The following is a 9,875-nucleotide window of genomic DNA, read 5'->3' as shown; positions in this document are numbered from 1 at the left end:
TTGCAATTCATTTCTCAATTTTTTCAACATAGTTTAGTCTTAAGATGTCTGCTTCATTTTTCATTTCACTGACAAATGTTAAAGTTTCCATTTCTCTCCTTTAACACAGTAACATTCAGTTACAAGTCTTTGATGACTGATATCTAGAGCTTCTGAGTCTCTTAGTTTACTTGTTTCTGTTGAGTTTCTCTTCATTTTTGTTTGTTTTTTTTTTTTGGTTTTGTTTTTTGGGGGGACACATCCGGTGTCACTCAGGAGTTACTCCTGGCTATGTGCTCAGAAATTGTTCCTGCCATGCTCGCTTCGGCAGCACATATACTAAATTTGGAATAATACAGAGAAGATTAGCATGGCCCCTGCGCAAGAATGACATCCAAATTCGTGGTGTTCCATATTAAAAAAAAAAAGAAAGAAATTGCTCTGCCTTGGGGAGCCATATGTATTTGCAAAAAGTTCAGTAGTTGATTTATCTAGGGATAATATTAATAAGAAATTGTTTTTCTAGTCTTAAACACTGACAAAATCCAGAGTTTCTATTTTTATGAGGATAACTACGTAACATATCCTAATTATTAGGATTTAGCCCTTTTGTACCCCTCTTTAATGGGTAAGCCAAGTCTGACCTCCCTCAAAAGTTAATTGCTCCAATTAATGTCTCTCCATAAAGTGGAACTTAATCAAAGTAGGTTGTTTTCTTATTCAATTTACAAAAATATTTGTAAACACAAATTAAATTGTAAATGAAAATAAACGATGAATTACTAGAGTAAATCATAAAAAACAACATATAAACTTTGGAAGTTAAATCATGGTACAAAATTTAGAATTCTCAAAATGCACAACTTTCTCTTCTCTTAAAAAACATTCTGTATATAAAGAAATACCACTAATAAAGCCTAAAGGCAACAAAGAATACTTACAGTTCTATCACAAACTAAACACTACTCTTTCAAGAACACATATTGCTAAGCATTTGAAAAGTGGGAAAGATTATTAAGAGCAAATACAAGTAATTTTAAAATCTCAGTAGATATTCAAATACATTTATAATGTAAAATTATATTTCATTTGATTTTTTGTTTTTTATTTGTTTATTTATTTATTAGGTATCATGATTACAAACATATTTGCAGTTGGGTTTCAGTTATAAAAAGAACACACATCCCTTCACCAGTAAAATATTCTCATAATCCATTCCCCAATCTATCCCCTCCCCACTCCCTGACAGTATTCATGACAGGCATTCTACTTTTCTTCACCCATTAATGTTGTCATGATAGTTGTTAGTGTAAGTGTTTCTCTAACTGCACTCACCACTTTGTAGCTTCATTTCATGAACCAGTTTTTCCAGGACTCATCTCTATTGTCTCTGGGTATTATTACAGTAATGTATTTAATTTTTTTAAATCCTATAGATGAGTGAGAGTATCCTTGTCTATATCTGTCCCTCTGACTAATTTCTCTCAGCATAATAGTTTCCATGTCCATTGACGTATAGGAAAAAGTCATGACTTCATTTTTCCTGACAGCTGCATAGTATTCCATTGTGTATATGTACCACAGTTTCTTTAGCCATTTATCTATTGTTAGGTATCTGGGTTGTTTCTAGATTCTGACTATTATAAATAGCATTGCAATGAATCTAGGTGTACAGAAGAAATTTTGAAATGCCCTTCTGTCATATCAGTTATGAAGCCAAAAAAATTTGACAAAACACCCAATTGGTAATACTATAGAGACACAGAAATCTTCACATATTTTTAATTTGTACATATACTGGTATTCTTAGGAGTAAAACAGAAAATAATTACGAAATTCTAGATATATAATGCATTCTTAACTTCTTAAATGAAAATGTCACAAACATACTTATTCTCTATAGAATTTTACGTAATATCAATAGTTTAGTTTTGCAATGACAAAATATAAATACAATACTCATCAAATAAAGTATTATATAAAGACTGAAATCACTACTCTATATAGATATACACTCCTAACATGTGTAAGTTAAAAATGTATGTTTCTGAGAACAGAAAAACCGGCAGCGTTTGCAGCAGCCCAGCCCCCTGTTTGTGACATCAGGCGGGGAAAATCAATGAAAATACGCTTTGCCCAGTGGGGCCCAACTGTGAAAACCTGTGAGTTCTACCTGTGTATGTCTATCTACTGTCCTCTTGCGTGAAACTCTTGGGAGTGGGGCGAAAGACGCTCCAGCAGAGCACGGCCGCTTAGCTTCCCTATGCGGCCGTGCACTGTTTCTAAGAAAAGAACACCATCGCAAGAAGAAAAAGTCACACTAAGAGCTGTGCTCTTTCACAGAAGCAAGCATTTCTCTCCGGACTGTCTTCTCTGTTGCATGCTAGGGCCTAAGATTTGATCCTGTGTGAGGCTTTATCCACGAAGGACTCCCCACCCTTAGAGGCAAGTCGGCCCCATCCAGAAAGGGTGGAGCCAGAGGAGAGTGCTGCCTGCATTATATAGCCAATGAATACCACGACAACACGTAGGAAAACCCACAATACAAGTGTGACAATGGGGAAACAACGCAGGCCAGCATCAGACATAGAGAATGAAGATGACAATTCTGATGACCAGATAATGACCAACCAACTAATCAACCTCTCAGATAAGGACATTAGCAATATGGAAGATGTTCAAAGACCTCAAAGAAACCATGGATCGAGTTGAACAGAACACTAATAAGAACCAAGAAAATGTGAAGACAGAAATCACAAAACTCCAAACTGAAATAACATGTCAACTAACAGGCCTGAAAAAGTCAGTAAACGAAGTGAATGACAAAATGGATAAGCTCTGGGACAGGGTATCAGAAGCTGAGAATAGACTTGGTGCTGTGGAAGATGAGATACATAACAATTCCATACAGCAGGAGAGATTGGAAAAAAAAACTTAAAGCAAATGAGCAGACAATGGAAAAAATTAGTCAAAGAATGGGAACAGATAAAAATAGAAGTCTATGATAAGATCAACAGAAATAACTTAAGAATCATTGGAGTCCCAGAGACCCAGGAAGAAAATTTCCAGGAAGAATCAATGGTCAAGAACATCATTAAAGAGAAACTTCCAGAGCTAAAGAATATATGTGATCAAATCCTGCATGCTCTAAGAGTACCAACCAAAAGAGACCCCAGAAAAACCACCCCAAGACACATCCTAGTCACAATGACAAATCCCACAGATAGAGACAGAATTCTGAAAACAGCAAGATCAAAAGGGGAAATTATGTTCAAGCAAGCATCATTGAGATTTACAGCAGACCTGTCACCAGAAACACTCAATGCCAAAAGCAGTGGTGGGATATTGTGACAAGACTGAACGAAATGAATGCTTCACCCAGAATACTATACCCAGCAAAACTCACTTTCCGGTTTGACGGAAGAATACATGGTTTTACAGACAAAAAACAGCTCAGAAACTTTACAGACACAAAACCAGTCTTAAGAGAAAAACTGAAAGACCTAATTTAAAACAAGACTACCCAAAAGACACACCAAATTTCAATATAAAGATGGCATTAAATCCCAGGACAAGTCTTTCTTTCAATGTCAATGGACTAAATGCACCAGTCAAGAGACACAGAGTGGCCAAATGGATCAAAAAACTCAATCCAACCTTCTGCTGCCTACAAGAAACGCACCTGAATAGTCAGAACAAATATAGACTCAAAATAAAAGGCTGGAGAAAAATTATCCAAGCAAACAACACCCATAAAAAAGCTGGAGTGGCCATACTAATATCAGATAATGCGAACTTTATACTCAGGAAGGTTGTAAGGGACAAAGATGGATATTTTATATTAATCAAGGGGTATGTAGAGCAGGAAGAAATCACTCTCCTAAACATATATGCACCGAATGAGGGGCCAGCAAAATATTTAAAACAACTGTTGACAAATCTGAAAAATAATATCAATAACAACACAATAATTGTGGGAGACCTCAACACAGCTTTGTCAACACTGAAGAGGTCAACCAGACTGAAACCCAACAAGAATATACTAGACCTGAGGAGAGAAATGGAAGAAGGAGGCCTAGTAGATATATATAGGACACTCCATCCCCAGAAACCTGGATACACATTCTTCTCCAATGTACATGGGACATTCTCCAGGATAGACTACATGCTGGCACATAAGACATACCTCCATAATATCAAGAGGATAGAAATTTTGCAGACGACCTTCGTTGACCACAAGGCTCTGAAATTATTTGTGAATTCCAAAGGAACTCAGAAGAAAAACTTTAACACCTGGAAGTTAAACAGCCTCATACTCAATAACCAGTGGGTCCGAGATGAAATCAAGGAGGAAATCAAAAGGTTCCTGGAAACAAATGACAATAAAGACACAAACTATCAGAACTTATGGGACACAGCAAAAGCAGTACTGAGAGGAAAATTTATAGCTTTGCAAGCACACATCAAGAAGGAAGAAGGAATTACCTGAGTAGCTTAATGACACAGCTAATAGAACTAGAAAGTGCTCAATAAAAGAACCCAAAAATAGGAAGACAGAAGGAAATAACAAAGCTGAGAGCAGAAATCAATGAAGTGGAAACCCAAAAAACAATCCGAAAGATCAAAGAAAGCAGAAGTTGGTTCTTTGAAAAAATAAACAAGATTGATAGATCACTGGCAAACCTAACAAAGAAAGAAAGAGAGAGAGAAACTTGATAACTCGTATTAGGAATGAAAAAGGAGAGATCACTACTGATATGACAGAGATTCAAAGGGTAATCAGAAACTACTTTGAGAAACTCTACGCCACCAAAAACGAGAACCTGGAAGAAATGGATAAATTCTTGGACTCTTATAATCTTCCACGATTGAAGGAAGAGGATGTAGTATATCTGAATACCCCCATCACCATTGATGAAATTAAAATGGCAATCAAGTGTCTGCCCAAAAACAAAAGCCCAGGCCCAGATGGGTTCACTAATGAATTCTTTCAAACTTTCCAAGAGGAACTACTACCAATCCTGGCAACACTCTTTCATAAAATTGAACAAACGGAAACACTTCAAAATAGCTTCTATGAAGCCAACATCACCTTGATACCTAAACTAGACAGAGATGCTACAAAAAAAGAAAATTACAGACCAATATCGCTGATGAATGCAGATGCAAAGATCCTCAACAAAATCCTGGCAAATAGGATTCAATGTCTCATTAAGAAGATCATCCACTACGATCAAGTAGGTTTCATCCCAGGAATGCAAGGCTGGTTTAACATCCGTAAATCTATCAACATAATACACAACATCAATAACAATAAAAATAAAAACCACATGATCATATCAATAGATGCAGAGAAAGCATTTGATAAGGTCCAACACCCATTCTTGATCAAAACTCTCAGCAAGATGGGAATGGAAGGAACCTTTCTCAATATAGTGAAGGCCATCTACCACAAGCCAGTGGCAAATATTATCCTCAATGGAGAAAAACTGAAAGCCTTCCCTCTAAATTCTGGCACAAGACAAGGCTGTCCTCTCTCACCACTCCTATTCAACATAGCACTGGAAGTACTTGCTATAGCGATTAGGCAAGAAAAAGATATCAAGGGAATCCAGATAGGAAAGGAAGAAGTCAAGCTCTCACTGTTTGCAGATGACATGATTCTCTACTGAGAAAACCCTAAAGACTCTACCAAAAAGCTTCTAGAAACAATAGACTCATATAGCAAGGTGGCAGGCTACAAAATTAACACACAAAAATCAATGGCCTTCCTATACACCAATAGTAATAAGGATAAAATGGACATTAAGAAAACAATTCCATTCACAATAGTGCCACACAAACTCAAATATCTTGGAATCAACTTGACTAAAAATGTGAAGGACCTATACAAAGAAAACTATAAAACTCTGCTCCAAGAAATAAGAGAGGACACACGGAATTGGAAACAAATACCCTGCTCATGGATTGGCAGGATTAACATCATCAAAATGGCAATACTCCCCAAGGCATTATACAGATTTAATGCTATCCCTCTAAAGATACCCATGACATTCTTCAAAGAAGTGGATCAGGCACTTTTGAAATTCATCTGGAACAATAAACACCCTCGAATAGCTAAAGCAATCATTGGGAAAAAGAATATGAGAGGAATTACTTTCCCCAACTTTAAACTGTACTACAAAGCAATAGTTATCAAAACAGCATGGTATTGGAATAAGGACAGGCCCTCAGATCAGTGGAATAGGCTTGAATACTCAGAAAATGTTCCCCAGACATACAATCACCTAATTTTTGATAAAGGAGCAGGAAATCCTAAATAGAGCAGGGAAAGCCTCTTCAACAAGTGGTGTTGGCACAATTGGATAGCCACTTGCAAAAAATTGAACTTAGACCCCCAGCTAACATCATGTACGAAGGTAAAATCCAAATGGATTAAAGACGTCGACATCAGCCCCAAAACCATAAGATATATAGAACAGCACATAGGCAAAACACTCCAGGACATTACAGGCATCTTCAAGGAGGAAACTGCACTCTCCAAGCAACTGAAAGCAGAGATTAACAGATGGGAATATATTAAGCTGAGAAGCTTCTGCACCTCAAAGGAAATAGCGCCCAGGATACAAGAGTCACCAACTGAGTGGGAGAAACTATTCACCCAATATCCATCAGATAAGGGGCTAATCTCCAAAATATACAAGGCACTGACAGAACTTTACAAGAAAAAAACATCTAATCCCATCAAAAAATGGGGAGAGGAAATGAACAGACACTTTGACAAAGAAGAAATACAAATGGCCAAAAGACACATGAAAAAGTGCTCCACATCACTAATCATCAGGGAGATGCAAATCAAAACAACGATGAGATACCACCTCACACCACAGAGAATGGCACACATCACAAAGAATGAGAATAAAAAGTGTTCGCAGGGATGTGGAGAGAAAGGAACTCTTATCCACTGCTGGTGGGAATGCCGTCTAGTTCAACCTTTATGGAAAGCGATATGGAGATTCCTCCAAAAACTGGAAATCGAGCTCCCATATGACCCAGCTATACCACTCCTAGGAATATACCCTAGGAACACAAAAATACAATACAAAATCCCCTTCCTTACACCTATATTCATTGCAGCACTATTTACCATAGCAAGACTCTGGAAACAACCAAGAGGCCCTTCAACAGACGAATGGCTAAAGAAACTGTGGTACATATACACAATGGAATATTATGCAGCTGTCAGGAGAGATGAAGTCATGAAATTTTCCTATACATGGATGTACACGGAATCTATTATGCTGAGTGAAATAAGTCAGAGAGAGAGAGAAAAACGCAGAATTGTCTCACTCATCTATGGGTTCTAAGAAAAATGAAAGACATTCTTGCAATAATAATTTTCAGACACAAAAGAGAAAAGAGCTGGACGTTCCAGCTCACCTCAGGAAGCTCACCACAAAGAGTGATGAGTTTAGTTAGAGAAATAAATACATTTTGAACTGTCCTAATAATGAGAATGTATGAGGGAAATGGAGAACCTGTTTAGAGTACAGGCGGGGGTCGGGCGGGGTTGAGGGAGACTTGGGACATTGGTGATGGGAATGTTGCACTGGTGATGGGTGGTGTTCTTTACATGACTGATACCCAAACACAATCATGTATGTAATCAAGGTGTTTAAATAAAAAAAAATTTTAAAAAAATGGATGTTTCTTTTCTGTATATTTTAAGTCATAAAGTGTATAACATTTGTTTTTCAGAAAAAAAAACTGGTATAATTATTCCACATGAACTTTATATTTTTATATAACATAGATTTCTATATGAATGGAAAGAAATTTTTTTTGTTTTTTTCTGGCCGCACCCGTTTGATGCTCAGGGGTTACTCCTGGCTAAGTGCTCAGAAATTGCCCCTGGCTTGTGGGAACCATATGGGATGCTGGGGGATCCAACCGTGGTCCTTCCTTGGCTAGCGCTTGCAAGGCAGACACCTTACCTCTAGCCCACCTCGCCAGCCAGGAAGAAACTTGACCAAAGACGTGAAGGACTTATACAAAGAAAACTATAAAGCCCTGCTCCAAGAAATAAGAGAGGACACACGGAAATGGAAACACTTACCCTGCTCATGGCTTGGCAGGATTAACATCATTAAAATGGCAATACTCCCCAAAGCATTATACAGGTTTAATGCGATCCCCTTAAAAATACCCATGACATTCTTCAAAGAAGTGGATCAAACACTTATGAAGTTCATCTGGAACAATAAACATCCTCGAATAGCTAAAGCACTCCTAGGGAAAAGGAAAATGGGAGGCATTACTTTCCCCAACTTTAAACTGTACTACAAAGCAATAGTTATTAAAACAGCGTGGTATTGGAATAAAGACAGACCCTCAGATCAGTGTAATAGGCTTGAGTTCTCAGAGAAAATTCCCCAGGCATACAATTACCTAATTTTTGACAAAGGAGCAAGAAATCCTAAGTGGAGCAGGGAAAATCTCTTCAACTAGTGGTGCTGGCAGAACTGGTTAGCGACTTGCAAAAAAGCGAACATAGACCCTCATTTAACATCATGTACGAAGGTAAAATCCAAATGGATTAAAGACCTTGATATCAGACCAGATACCATAAGGTATATAGAACAACACGTTGGTAAAACACTCCATGACATGACATTGAGACTAAAGGTATCTTCAAGGAGGAAACTGCACTTTCCAAACAAGTGGAAGCAGAGATTAACAGATGGGAATACATTAAACTGAGAAGCTTCTGCACCTCAAAAGAAATAGTGCCCAGGATACAAGAGTCACCCACTGAGTGGGAGAAACTATTCACCCAACAACCTTCAGATAAGGGGCTAATATCCAAAATATACAGGGCACTGACAGAACTTTACAAAAAAAAATCATCTAATCCCATCAAAAAATGGGGAGAAGAAATGAACAGACACTTTGATAAAAAAGAAATACAAATGGCCAAAAGACACATGAAAAAATGCTCCTCGTCACTAATCATCAGAGAGATGCAAATCAAAACAACAATGAGATACCACCTCACACCACAGAGATTGGCGCACATCACAAAGAATGAGAACAAACAGTGTTGGCGGGGATGTGGAGAGAAAGGAACTCTTATCCACTGCTGGTGGGAATGCCACCTAGTACAGCCTCTATGGAAAGCGATATGGAGGTTCCTTCAAAATCTTGAAATTGAGCTCCCATTCGACCCAGCTATTCCACTCCTAGGGATATACCCTAGGAACACAAGAATACAATTCAAAAACCCCTTCCTTACACCTATATTTATTGCAGCATTATTCACAATAGCCAGGCTCTGGAAACAACCAAGATGCCCTTCAACAGACGAATGGCTAAAGAAACTGTGGTACATATACACAATGGAATATTATGCAGCCATCAGGAGAGATGAAGTCATGAAATTTTCCTATACATGGATGTACATGGAATCTAGCATGCTCAGTGAAATAAATCAGAAGGAGAGAGAGAGACGCAGAATAGTCTCACTCATCTATGGGTTTTAAGAAAAATAAAAGTCATTTTTGTAACAATCCTCAGAGACAATGAGAGGAGGGCTGGAACACCAGCTCACTCCATGAAGCTCACCACAAAGAGTGGTGAGCACAGTTATAGAAATAACTACACTGAGAACTACCATAATCAAGTGAATGAATGAGGGAACTGGAAAGCCTGTCTGGAGTACAGGTGGGGGTGTGGTGGGATGGAGGGAGATTTGGGACATTGGTGGCGGGAATGTTGCACTGGTGAAGAGGGTGTTCTTTATATGACTAAAACCTTATCACAATCATTTAGGTAATCAAGATATTCAAATAAAGAGAAAAAATTTTTTTTAAAAAAAAGATACAAACCCTCATATTTAA

General features: G+C 37.8%; 1 non-coding gene across 1 annotated transcript; it reads left to right on the top strand.

Moving 5' to 3' along the window:
* The first annotated feature begins 294 nt into the window (after positions 1-294).
* On the top strand, positions 295-399 carry LOC126028046 (U6 spliceosomal RNA). Its single transcript, XR_007502368.1, has one exon. It is a non-coding gene; the product is annotated as a U6 spliceosomal RNA (small nuclear RNA).
* The last annotated feature ends 9,476 nt before the right edge of the window (positions 400-9,875 follow it).

Source organism: Suncus etruscus, chromosome 1 (genome assembly GCF_024139225.1).
Source record: "Suncus etruscus isolate mSunEtr1 chromosome 1, mSunEtr1.pri.cur, whole genome shotgun sequence".
Classification (NCBI taxonomy): domain Eukaryota; kingdom Metazoa; phylum Chordata; class Mammalia; order Eulipotyphla; family Soricidae; genus Suncus; species Suncus etruscus.
Note: the sequence above shows the minus strand (reverse complement) of the source record. Positions and strands in the feature narration are given on the sequence as shown.